A 13,305-nucleotide genomic window follows, 5' to 3' on the forward strand; every position below is an offset into this window, starting at 1 on the left:
CAGTGAAACCACATCAGCCGCCCCACCCTAAAACCGCCTCTGCCGGGTTCAAACAAATGCCCACTTGGTTATAAAGCAGACTTAGGCCGCTGCATTGGGGGCTGGTCACTGCCTCTCTCAGTCTCACCTACCTCACAGAGTTGTTGTGGGAGTTTACTTACTTTATTTTTTTAAAAAAATCCATTAAGGTTTCTAGAGAAAAACACAAAACTTAATATCTTTTTCCTTTTATATATATATAACACCAAACCAAGCCTTTTATCTTGATAGAACAAAACACAAAAGGAGGAGGATAAATAGAGAAAGAAAAAGAAATGAATAAAAAGAGCAGAAAAGAGGGGTTAAAGGGGAAAGGTGGAAAAAAAGGTTGTGGGGATTAAATGAGGAGGGGGAGCAGAATCGCATGTGCCACCTTGAATTCCTTGGAGGGAACCGGTGGGATACCAGTGCAAAAAATAAAAAAGTAAAATGATAAGTTGAATACTTGGGAACTGTGGCTCTGTATCTGGAATCTGGTTTTTTTTGGGGGGTGGGACTCAGAGCCACCTACCAGCTCTCCCACGGCCACCTCTCATATCTGAGAACTTAAGGTGGTTATCCAACTAAGTCCTGCTTAGTGGAGTTAATGGGACTACGTGAGACAGGCTCGTCAAATTTCAGTGGGTCTGGCATTGGCATTATTATTATTATTATTATTATTATTATTATTATTATTTGTACCCCGCCCATCTGGCTGGATTTCCCCAGCCACTCTGGGCAGCTTCCAACAGAAATCAAATACAAAAATATCACACATTAAAAACTTCCCTAAAAAGGGAAGCCTTGGCATTCACCGGGGTTTTGATTTTGCCTGGAAAACCCACCTGCTTTTGAGACTGCCCGTTTCTTTGCTCCAAATCCACAGATTGCATACAACCTGTCTGCCTTGTGTCCCACAGAACTCAATGGGAGCCACTTGGAGCTCAACCTGTCTCTCTATCTGCATGGCCCCGCCCAGGGCTCCGTTCGTCACACTGAAGTGTAACACAAGAGACCGGAAGTGGGTTTTGAAAAAAGAGAGGACAATGCAGGGAAATTGTTGTACATGCTGTGCATCGGCTGTGATTCCTGCATTGCAGCGGGTTGGTCTAGAGGACCTTTGGGGATCCCTTCCAACTCTACAATTCTCTGATTCCATGTGCCCCTATTCTCGCTTGAACTAATTCCGAGTGCAGAGGAGTTCGTTTCTACCTTCCCCGACCCCTTTCGAATGTCACAGCACCTCCTCCTGAGCGTATTTATTCACTTATTTATGTAGAATTTACAAACCACTTGATTGCAAACAAAAAGCTCAAAGCGGTTTACAAAAAGAAGAAGAAGAAGATAAAACCATAAAATTATCACTGGAAAGAAATTAGCAGCAATGATTTCAAAGTCTTTTGAAAAGTGAAAATAGCAATACAGGTAGACCGAACACAGAATTGAAACTTGCATCAACTGTCTAAACACCCAAGTAGGCCTGGGTTAAAAAAAAATATGTTTTTAGCAGGTGCCAAAAGAGTGCAGGGAAAATGCTACTGCCTGATATCAATAGGCAGGGAGTTCCAACGTATAGGATGAATTCTGAATAAACTGGTGGTATAGAAAGGTCCTTGGTTGAAGACACACACACACACACACACACACACACCTGTGCACAAATGGAAACAAACACATAACGCAGAAAGTAATCTAAACGTGTGCAATGAAGGTGCTTGCCTGATATCAATAGGCAGGGAGTTCCAAAGGTGACGAGTGCGTTTCCTCCCTGCCTCTGCACATTCAGGATCCTGAACGGGCCTCTGAAGCCTGAATTAAGCCCGTTCAAAGGTGCCTCCATCAGCCCTCTCCTTCTCTGCTGGGATGTGTTTATGCATGTGGGTCCTTGGTGACCATCTCTGTGCATTATCGAACCCAACTTTTAAAACCACAATGAAAGGAAGACAAGCACAGCATCTGCAGGGCCTTGTGTTTGGCTAGGCAAGGTCACCCGCTGAACCACAGCTTTAAAAAAAAACAAAAAAAACACATCTTTGCATTCTCCCTCCTAATTCATTGCCCTCTGATGACTGATTTAAAAGCACACAACACAAAGAGAGAGGGGGGGGGAAGGACATGGGGTATTTATCATGTTGTATTGACCGACTCGGCTGGGAAAGAACTAGCTTACAAATTAAAATTAAAAAAATCAAGGATGGAGCAGTCACGTGTGGGCTCCCCCCCCAACATCTACCCCCACCCAATTCTTTCATCCGTTTTGTGATCCTCTTTGGAAGGCAGGATCTGTCTCAATGTTCTCCCTCACCCCCCCCCAAATGCTGATCAAACATAGCTTCCCCCCCCCCGGAGTCCAATGACCTTATTTCAATATCACAGCAACATTCCCCCCCCCAAAAAAAACCCTGTAAGGATGCTATTGAGTCAAGGGACCTGGGAGGGGAGGTTAAAATAATATATAATGGCTAGAAATGATTGTGGGGGGCAGGGAGAGAGAGAGAGAGAGAGAGAGAGAGAGAGAGAGAGAGATGACCCCCTTTAGGAAATCCCCCCTCCCCGCTTTGTTAGCATAGGAAAAGAAAGATTCCCGAACCCACCAATTTTTAAAGGCAGCAGGGTAAACTAGTTTTTAAGAGATCTGAAGTGGGGGTGGGTGGGTGGAATGAGAGATTGTCAAAATTCGGAAGCCGGAGGCAGACCCCCACCTCCCCAACCCATGCCTGTCCCACATTTTTCTTGATTGACATATCTTCAGCTTCATTTCCAGCTTCTAAATGTCAAAACGCCCTGATTTTTAAAAAAAATAAAATAAAGGAACCATATCCAGAAAGCTGAAATTAAAACCTTCCTCAGCACATCCCACACAATCCAGCCTCTCTTTTTTAAAAAAAGAAAGAAAGAAAGAAGATGGGTATTTTTAATTTCTGGCATTTCCTTTCCACCATCCGTTCTCCAGGCTCACCCCATTCATACAGATGGTGTATGTGGCAAGGATATTGTTACCAGCGGCGGGATATCAGAAACAACCACCCCAAGTGCCCTCCCCACCCCACAATCAAATTATTTGGTGGTCCCTGGGAAGACAGGGGGGGGGGAATCCAGATTGCAGAAAGATGCGTGCAGAGTTAAGAACAGCCACCACCACCAACGAAACACCCCCAAATTTGCAATTCTGAACACCCCCAAGGTCATTCCTTGCTCTGTGTGCACACACTTCGGGCCCTTCCAAATTTCAATATTCACCCCCCCCCCCCCACACACACACACACGCTCCTTTGCAAAGCGAGATATAAATAAAACCTCCCGTAAAATCGAGATGCCAAAGTCAGGAAGCCTCGTCTTCCTTTGGCCAACTATGGCTCTCCAACTATGACAGCCAAGAAGGATGAAGGAAGCCACAAGAAATTGGCGTTGGGGGGTTGGAGGCAGGGGAGAGAGGAAGAGAGATTTGCAGAAATTCAGGCCGAACCCAAAGGCAAGGTTTTCCAGGACAAAATGGCCACACCGAGGGAGAGATGTGGTGGGGGTGTATTTTTTTTGGGGGGGGGGGTGTTGCTACGCCACCCACCCTCAACAAGGGGGCGGAAAAAGACCAGCCAGGCAGGCACCTAAGGAAGAGAGAAGAGATAAGACCGCTTACCTGCTCCTGTGGTACCCAGGCACAGCTCTCCTCCTCCTCCTGTCTCAGGCGCTCATCAGCAGCCGGCAAAGGATGCTACTGCAACCAGGATGCAGGAGGAGGGAAGGACCAGAGCCGAGGGGGGAGAGAGAGAACAGCGTTAACACTGCAGTTTCCAACGAGGAGAATGAGGATGGGAGAGTCCATTGTGGCAGGGGGAGGGAGGGGCGGGCAGGCGAAAGAGAAGGTGGGGGGGATGCAAAATTGGGCAGATTGGGGGGGGAGAGAAAATAATCGGCTCTTCCCCACCCCACCCCCCTGCGCGCAGTTACCTTCGGTCTCCATGCTGGAGGACCTTTCCAATCTCAGGTTTCTCGAGGATCGGGTATTTTTTATTTTTTATTTTTTTCTCGTTTTAACCCCAAAATGCACCAAGGGGAGCCCAAGTGACTAATGGCCTCGTTAGGCAGTTCCAGCTGACGGTGTGGTTTTTTTTCCCTTTTCTTTCTTTCCCGGTGGTGCTGAAGGGAAAAGCGAAACAGAAGGAAGGGAAAGGGGGGGGAGGCTTTTTGCTGGTAGATTCCCTTCGAAAGTCTCCAGAATGGGGAAAGGAAAAGAAAGGAAAGGTTAAATGGTGAGGAAAGGAAGGGTTTAAATGGACGCGGTGTTTAAATTAATCTCGCTTTCTTTTATATATATAAAAAATGTTATTCGTTAATTTGTTGCGTTTCTGTCCCACCTTTTTGTCTCCAAAGAGCTCAAGGTGACGAATGTGGTTCTGCCTTCCCCCTCATCGGATTCCCCACAACAACCCTGCGAGGTAGGTTGAGCTGAGGGGCAGTGGCTGGCTCAAGGTCACCAGTGCTGCATTTAGGGCAGAGTGGGCTATTCCCATGCACAAGGCAACAAGCTTGGGGGGGCGCAAAATTGAGAAGACCCAAAACTGAGAGAAGATCCATTTGGGGATGACAATTTTTGGCTGCGCTCAGGGTACCATATTACCAGAGACTACCAAGGTATGCCCCTGAGGTCACCCAGGGTGCACTTCATGGCCAAGTGGAGATTTGAACCCTGGTCTGTCCCGGATCCAAGTCTAACCACTGCATCACCCTAGCTTTCTGGTTGCGGGGAACGAAGGAAACAGAACAAGGAAGTTCCTTGGTTGATGCCAGTAGGAATACATAGCCAGACTATCTCTTCCAACAGTATATCTTAACTAGCCAGCGGAAGGGAGCCAGTCTAACCTCGTTTGGGAGGCAATCCTATAATCTGGGGCAACCACAGAAAAGGCTCTGTCCCTTGGGTCACCACCAACCGTGCCTCTGATGTCGATGGGACCAAGGGGAGATACTCACCTGAGAATTTTGGCATCTGGGCAGGTTCGTATAGGGAGATGCAATCTTCCAGGTAGCCTGGGTCCAAGGCATATATGCTTCAAGACCGTCTCTAAGCGGTCTACAAAACAATGAATACCGTATATACCCGAGTATAAGCCGACCCGAATATAAGCCGAGGCACCTAATTTCCCTACAAAAATGTGGGAAAGCTTATTGACTCAAGTATAAGCCGGTTCACCTTTGCCACTGTGGTAGAGGAGGAACGAGCAGCCCAAAGCAGCCCTTTGGGCTGCTCCTTCCTCTTCCTCCTTTGCTGCTGTGGAGCTCACCCCGTCGCAGGGTTTCGAACCGCCGTTCTTCTGATCAGCAAGCCCTAGGGCTCTGTGGTTTAACCCACAGCGTAATGTTCCCTTGTGTTATACAGAGAAGGCTGGGATCCTGTCCTGTTTAAGCAGGAGCCAGGGAAAGTGACCACCTGTGGGGTTTTAATACTTCCTTAACTGATAGGCTTTCTGCCTTCTGGGGTCTAAAGTTTGCATTTATGTGAGCAGTTCAGGAATGCAACAAGCTGCCTGGGGAGAGTAAAGAACCACCGTTCTTGTACACTTCTTAAGGAATGGTTGACTTGAGTATAAGCCGAGGGCAGCTTTTAAAGCACAAAAAGTGTGCTGAAAAACTAGGCTTATACTCAAGTATATACGGTACATTGAAACTGAGAAACTACAACATAATGCACGGCTATGTTAAACAGCACTACAGTGCAATGCCTTTAAAGAAGATAATCCCCCCCCAAAAAAAAACATAGCAGCACATTTTGAACCTTCAGCATTCACAGCATCCTCAGAACCACTCCACTTTGTCATTTTAAAAAATAAAAATAAAAAATCAAGTTCCTAGTCCCTAGGTTTCCATTAAAAGGAGAGAGGTCTTCAGCCACTGCTATAGAACACCTCTTTGCTCCTCTCTCTCTCTGACTCATGAAACTGAAACAATACAAAGTCTCCAGATCCACTTCATTCACATAGTTCGCCCAGGTCCTCTGAATTAATTTTTGCTTTCCTGGTGCAGAAACCTTGCGCCCTTGGTATACTACAAGCCTTTGGATACTCTAAAATGAGAGTGTGGAATCTTCTGTCTGGAGGATCCATGTATAAAACAAATAAGATCCTGAATGCTGGAAGCATTTGGAAGATACATAAAGGGGTTTCTTCTGAGAAGTGTTTGTGTGTGTGTGTGTGTGTGTGTGTCTTGTCATAGCCGATGGAATAGACCTGCTTCCCATTTCTGCTGCTAAGTGACAGCTGGGGAGAAACAAAGGTTGGTTCTCTGAACCGAACCGATGGACTATTCCTGCTTCTCTTTCCCTCCCTCTGCACTGCAGCCTGGTTAGAATTTCAGCCCTCAAGTTAGGGATGGAGAACCCCCCCCAGATGTGGTCCCACCATTCTCTTCCCTGAATGCTTGGCCGTTCTGAGGCTGATGAGAGTTGGGAGTCCAGCAACACCACATAATTTCCCCATATCTGAATCAAGTATTTCCATGGCTTCCCTTGGCAGCGTTCTAAGACAGGCTTCCTCAGCCTCGGCCCTCCAGATGTTTTTGGCCTACAACTCCCATGACCCCTAGCTAGCAGGACCAGTGGTCAGGGATGATGGGAATTGTAGTCTCAAAACATCTGGAGGGCCGAGGCTGAGGAAGCCTGCTCTAAGATGTCAGTTAAAGGGCAGAATGGGAAACAAGCTTATAGCTTGAGGACTAGAATCCTCGCTCCGTTTTGAGCTGACTGTGCCCACTCTCTCGCTCCCAAGCCATTTATTTGACCCTCCACCTGCTGCGGAGAGTGTGTGGATAATCTCCACACCCACTCTCCGCTTTTAATTTATTTTAAAGAGCGGTTCTGAAGTGTTGGTTCCGTTCCGAGCGGTAAAACCCCACCGGGGGATTCGGAGCGGCTGCTTTCTTGGCGTAACAAGGAATTATCGCATCCGTGCAGGGCTGATAATCGCTCGCTTAATAGCTTTTCTTTCTGCCGCTCGAGGGAGAGGATCTTTTAAAGAACAGCCCTGGCAAAGGAGCCATTTGGCTGCCTTCGCTTGGCTGGCTGGCGATGAGTCACGGAGGCAGCAGAGATGGATGTCTGGGCTGGGCCAAGGAGGTGGCTCGACGGAGAGGATCCGTCCACGGCTGGCAACAGGCTCTACGCTGGCAGCAAAGGCAGTGGTGCGGGAGATGAATGGATGGGGCCTGCGATGGGGACACAATCTACCAGGGAAATCCCTCCAAACTGTACAGCCTACCAGCAAAATCCATGGTGAGAGGCGTTTTGACAATGGAACATATTGCCTTGGAAGGGGACACAGTCTTCTTCCTTGGAAGTTCTTAAACAGAGGATGGCTGGCCATCTGTTGGGCATCTGCTAGCTGTGATTCCTGCACTGCAGGGGGCTGGCTGGGATGACCCTTGAGGGTCCCTTCCGTAGCTATGATCCTGTGGTTCTCTGATTCACTGGAGGCTTTTAAAGAGGGTGCCGAAAGATTTGTAGCTGCTTGACTGACCGAGCCCAGAGTGCCCACTATAATGGTTCCTCGTCATCCTGGGGGGAAGTGACAAGTGGGGTGCCACAGGATTCTGTCCCGGGCCCCGTTGCTGCTCAGCGTCTTTATAAACAACTTGGGCGAAGGAATTGAGGGGGTGCTCATTCAATTTGCATGTGACACCAAATTCGGAAGGGTAGCTAATGCAGACCGGGATTCAAGGTGACCTTAACAGATTGGAGAACTCGGCCCAAGCTGCAAAACAAATTTCAGTAGTGACAAATGTCAGGTTCTGCACTTAGGGAGGAAAAACCAGCTACACAAATATAAGTTGGGGGACAGTTCGCTTACCAGTATTGCACGCGAAAAGGATCTAGGGGTCTTAGTGGACCACAAGCTTAACAAGAGCTAACAATGTGATGCAGCAGCAAAAAAAGCAAACACTATTCTAGGCTCCATCAACAGAAGTCTAGTGTCCAGATGAAGGGATGTAATAGTACCACTCTATTCTGCCTTGGTCAGGCCACACCTGGAATACTGTGCCCAATTCCGGGCACCGCAAGTTAAGAAGGATGTTGACAAGCTGGAATGTGTGCGGAGGACGGCAACCAAGATGATCAAGCCATGTGGGGAACGGTTGAAGGAATAGGGCACCTTTAGCCTGGAAAAGAGGAGAGGAGATATGATGGCCATCTTCAAATATGTTAAGGGCTGTCCCATGGAAGATAGAGTAAGCTTGTTTTTTCCTGCTCTGGAAGGTAGGACTCGAACCAACGGCTTCAAGTTACAAGAAAGGAGATTCCGACTAAACAGAAGGAAGAACTTTCTGAGAGTAAGTGCTGTTTGATAGTGGAATGGTCTCCCTTGGGAGACTGTGGACTCTCCTTCCTTGGAGGTTTTAAAGCAGAGGTTGGGTGGCCATCTGTCATGGGTGCTTTAGCCGAGATTCCTGCATTGCAGGGGGTTGGACTAGATGACCCTTGGGATCCCTTCCAACTCTACATTTCTACGATTCTATGAACCCACTGTTCCATACGTGGGATGGTTAAGAGAATGGGGTACGTTTAGCCTGATGCCCATTTGTTCCACCCTGTGTCTGTCCAAAGCAGCCAGCACTGTTTCCCTTTCACTGCAGCTCACCTTCTGCGAAAACATCCTATGTGTTTTCCTGTTCACTATGGCAAAACCGCGCGACTTAATTTCCCCTATGGGGAAAGGCTGCGGCATTTGGGTCTTCTTAATTTAGAGGAAAGTCGAGGAAGAGGTGGCGTGATCGGAGGTTATAAATATGTGCCCGGCATGCAGAAAGCGGGTAGAGAAACATTTTTTTTCTCCCTCTCTCATAACACTAGAACTCTTGGGCATCCAATGAACGTTGGAAGATTCAAGACAGATAAAAGAAAGTCCTTATTCTCACAGCGCATAGTTTAGCTGTGGAACTCGCTGCTGCAGGAGACAGTCACGCCACTAACCTAGAGGGCCTTAAAACAGGACTGGACAAATTCATGGAGAAGGAGAGGGCTATTGGTGGCTATTAGCCAGGAAGGCAATGCTGTGCACTCCACAGTTGGAGGCTAGAAAACACAGGAGGGGAGAGTGACCTTGTGCTGAGGTCCAATGAGGTTTCCCATTGAGGCCCCTGGTTGGCTGCTGTGAGAACAGGTTGCTGGACGAGATAGGCCGCCGGCCTGATCCAGCAAGCTCTTCTTTTATTCTTAAAATAAAACAAACTCGGAGAGCCAGTGTGGTGTAGTGGTTAAGAGCGGTAGACTCGTAATCCGGTGAACCGGGTTCGCGTCTCCGCTCCTCCACATGCAGCTGCTGGGTGACCTTGGGCTAGTCACACTTCTCTAAAGTCTCTCAGCCCCACTCACCTCACAGAGTGTTTGTTGTGGGGGAGGAAGGGAAAGGAGAATGTTAGCCGCTGTGAGACTCCTTCGGGTAGTGATAAAGCGGGATATCAAATCCAAACTCTTCTTATAAATAAATAAATAAATAAATAAATAAATAAATCTCTTCGACCCCTTCTCATTTTGGCATTTACACCTAACCTGAAAATTTGAAAGACCCCATCCCCATCAGAAGTTTAAGGTTTCTCCCTTTAATTTTAAAAAACCTCATATTCTGTCTCTCAACCTGCAAACACCCATTTCTGAAAACAGCAGGGCCTTAGCAACATCCTTCTGCTGGCTGTGAAATTAACGTGCGAGGCAAAGGGATGTAAATTGCAGCCCTTCGTTGTACTGTCAGCAACAGCTCATTTCGTGGAGCGTTTCTCCCCCCCCCCCTTTCTTATTTCCCAGCGTTACTCAGAGTTCTCAGAACAGAGAACACCACGCAACAACACACTCCTAGAGGTGGGGGGGGGGAGGCTAGCTTTTTCAATGGCACCGCAGCCGCTGGAGCGGAGGGTGGGTCGGGAAAGCAGATCTGAAAATTACAGGGCAAGGAAACAGATACAGTGGGGACTTACGAAGCTGTGCTCATGGGGGGGATGGAGAATAGCTGGCTAGGTGGACGAGAGAGCCTATCAGGTCAGGTACACAGCCAAAGGTCTGAATGACCAATCACTGGTGTGTGGTCAGAATGCAATCAAGGGTGGGCTGAGTGTAGCTCAGTGGCAGTGTCCATTTGCGTGAAGAAGAAGAAGAAGAAGAAGAAGAAGAAGAAGAAGAAGAAGAAGAAGAGGAGGAGGAGGAGGAGTTTGGATTTGATACCCCGCTTTTCACTACCCGAAGGAGTCTCAAAGCGGCTAACATTCTCCTTTCCCTTCCTCCCCCACAACAAACACTCTGTGAGGTGAGTGGGGCTGAGAGACTTCAGAGAAGTGTGACTAGCCCAAGGTCACCCAGCAGCTGCATGTGGAGGAGCGGAGACGCGAATCCGGTTCACCAGATTATGAGTCCACCGCTCTTAACCACTACACCACACTGGCTCTCTAACCACTACACCACACTGGCTCTCTAACCACTACACCACACTGGCTCTCTAACCACTACACCACACTGGCTCTCTAACCACTACACCACACTGGCTCTCAAGGCGATGGAACCTCCAGGTCCAGAGGCAGTTTATCTAGATCCCAAGGTTCTTAGGGGCATTTGGACCCTGTGAGAACAGGATACCCGACTGTGACGGCCCAGTATCCCAATCCGGCAGCCAGGCTCTTCAGATGTGGAAATTGCCAGCTGGCAGGCTGTTGTGATGAATGAAAGGCAACACCTGCCGGATGCGCCCGTTCAATAGGGCTTGAGTGGCTCCCTTATCAAAGGACCGCAGCAGCGATTGCCTCAGTGTGTGTTGAACCTGGCGGAGCCCTGCCAATACGCTTCCACACCGTTGGACCGGCTAGTTGTCATCCGAGGACTGAAGGAAATAAGGACAACCTGCGGGATCCGGCCATCCTATTCCCTAGTCCAGCATCCTATTCTCACAGGGGTCAACTGCCCCAAGAATATCTGTGTCTGGACCTGGAGGTCCATAAGGACACCTGAAGAGCCTGGCTGCTGGATGAGGCCAGAGGGCTCACCCAGTCCAGCATCCTGATCAGCCCAAAGAGCCGGAACCACATAGCAAGCAAGAGCACTCTCTGCTCCTGCCATTTCCAGTAACTAATATTCAGAAGCATTATTACCTCCAGCTGTGGAGGCAGAGCATAGCCCTCTCCTACTCCATGAATTTGCCCAACCCTTTAAAAAAAAGGTATCTAAGTTGTTGGCCATCACTGCCTCCTGCGGAAGTGAGTTCCACAGTTTAACGACGGACCTCTGTCCCGATTCCTCCAACATTCGGCTTCGCGAAGTGCTGCTCCAAGCAAGCTGGAGCTCTTTCAGATGAGCTGCCTATATCAGTGTTTTTCAACCACTGTTCCGCGGCACACTAGTGTGCCGCGAGATGTTGCCTGGTGTGCCGTGGGAAAAATTGAAAAATTACTTTATATAGTCAATATAGGCACAGAGTTAAATTTTTTAACATTTTCTAATGGTGGTGTGCCTCGTGATTTTTTTCATGAAACAAGTGTGCCTTTGCCCAAAAAAAGGTTGAAAAACACTGCTCCTCCTACATCTGTTTGCAGGGAGGCCGGATGACACCAGCTAATTACTTAGCTAATTTCACTCCGCTTTGATTGCAAGGTGGTTAGATTATATGTTGCAGCAAGGCAACATACATAACCCCCCTGTGCAACTTCCCATCACTTTTCTTATCGCAAAAGCTCGGGTCTTTTCGGATGGGGAAATGGGTTTGTTGCGCAAGACCTCCCGCTCAGCTGCAACTGCACCACCGGCGCATGACTGACTCCCACCCCAAAATAGCGACAGTCTGGAAACGTCCCCTGGGAATGCACGGGAAAGGAGTCGGGAAGCGTTCTCAAAAAGGTTTGGTTCTTTCGAGCTGCGACCTCTAGTGGAAGGAAGCTGCGGCGCAGTCCTTCGTGTTTAGGGGTGTATCGTCGCAGTGAGTTGGTTCACAGGTGACCCATTTGGGATAGCCGAGGCCCAATCTTCCTGCTTCCAGCTTTTAAAACGTTAAGAAGAGCCAGTTGAATCAGGCCTGTGGCCCACCTAGCCTAGCATCCTGTTCTCACAGCGACCACCCAGGTGTCCGAGGGAATCCCGCAAGCTCAACCCGAGCACGAGAGCAACTCTCCCCTCCTGTTCTTTCCAGCAACTGATATTCAGAAGAATTGCTGTCTCCAACCGTGGAAGCAAAACATAGCCTCTGTCATGGGCAGTAGCCTTTGATAGCCCTCTCCTCCATTAATTTGTCCAGTCCTAGGGGGCTATCATTGCCCAATGGGAGCTAGTTCCATAGTTTCTAACAACGCGCTGCATTTAGGACTTTCTCACCCCTTAAATGTCAGGCAACCTGGTACCCTCCAGAAATTTTGTACAATTCCCCCAAGCAAGGACTGATAGGAGTTCCGGTCCAAAACAGCTGGAGAACTCCTGGGGCGCGTGGAAATGATCTGTTTTAAGGCAACAACTTATGAAATCGTAGTGGCAGAGTCCCTTTGCATAATGTCATATTTGAACCCTCTCAGGCTGCCAAGGAAGGTGTCAAGTTCTCCATGCACCGATTCTTCTTCTTTTAATTGAATTGCTGACTTAATTATCAGCTTCCCTCCCTGTGATCGCACCGAGTGAGTTGTTCCGGAAACTTGTCGATCACGTTCTGCGCTATGCACACCATTTCCCCGAGGCACGTTGTGAAGAACCCTCTGCTCCGTGCAGTAACTAGTATAGTGTTTCCACCCTACTTTTCATGCGCAAACTTGAAAAGAGGGGAGCGTTACCCTCCAAAACTGACCCTGGGAAGGCCGAGAGCTATTTCCTCCCAAGACCTGACATGGCTGGCATGTTCTTATCCTTGTTAAGTTGCGACATCTGCACCAAACGGTTTAAGAGCAAAAGTCAAGTGGCCTATCCGGCAAGTTCCCCATACGAACTGATTGCATTTTAAGCCATAGCCCAGTGGCAGAGAATCTGCCTTGCCCCAGGTTCAATCCCCCAATGGCATCTCTCTGAGTAGCGCTGGGCAACAACTCTGCCTGAAACCCCTGGAAAGTTGCTGCCAGTTATTGCAGACAATCCTGAGATACCATATTTTTTGCTCCATAAGACGCGCTTTTTTCCTCCTAAAAAGGGGAAATATCTGTGAATCTTATGGAGCGAATGGTGGTCCCTGGAGCTGAATTGCTCAGGGGCCAAAAGAGGATCATGCTTTTTATTTTACAAAGAGAAAAGGGGTGTTGAAAGGACCCCGCTCAGCAGCTGATCAGCAAGAGATCGGGAGAGAGATA

At 48.4% G+C, this 13,305-nt stretch overlaps 1 protein-coding gene across 1 annotated transcript in view; it reads right to left on the reverse strand.

Moving 5' to 3' along the window:
• Positions 1-3,746, reverse strand: part of SV2A (synaptic vesicle glycoprotein 2A) — a 41,743-nt gene extending 37,997 nt beyond the window's left edge. The window contains exon 1 of the mRNA XM_033135933.1: positions 3,656-3,746. The gene's annotated coding sequence lies outside the window, so the exon portion shown is untranslated. The remainder of the gene's footprint in view (positions 1-3,655) is intronic.
• Between the last annotated feature and the right edge of the window lie 9,559 nt (positions 3,747-13,305).

The sequence above is a fragment of the Lacerta agilis genome, chromosome 17 (genome assembly GCF_009819535.1).
Source record: "Lacerta agilis isolate rLacAgi1 chromosome 17, rLacAgi1.pri, whole genome shotgun sequence".
Lineage (NCBI taxonomy): Eukaryota > Metazoa > Chordata > Lepidosauria > Squamata > Lacertidae > Lacerta > Lacerta agilis.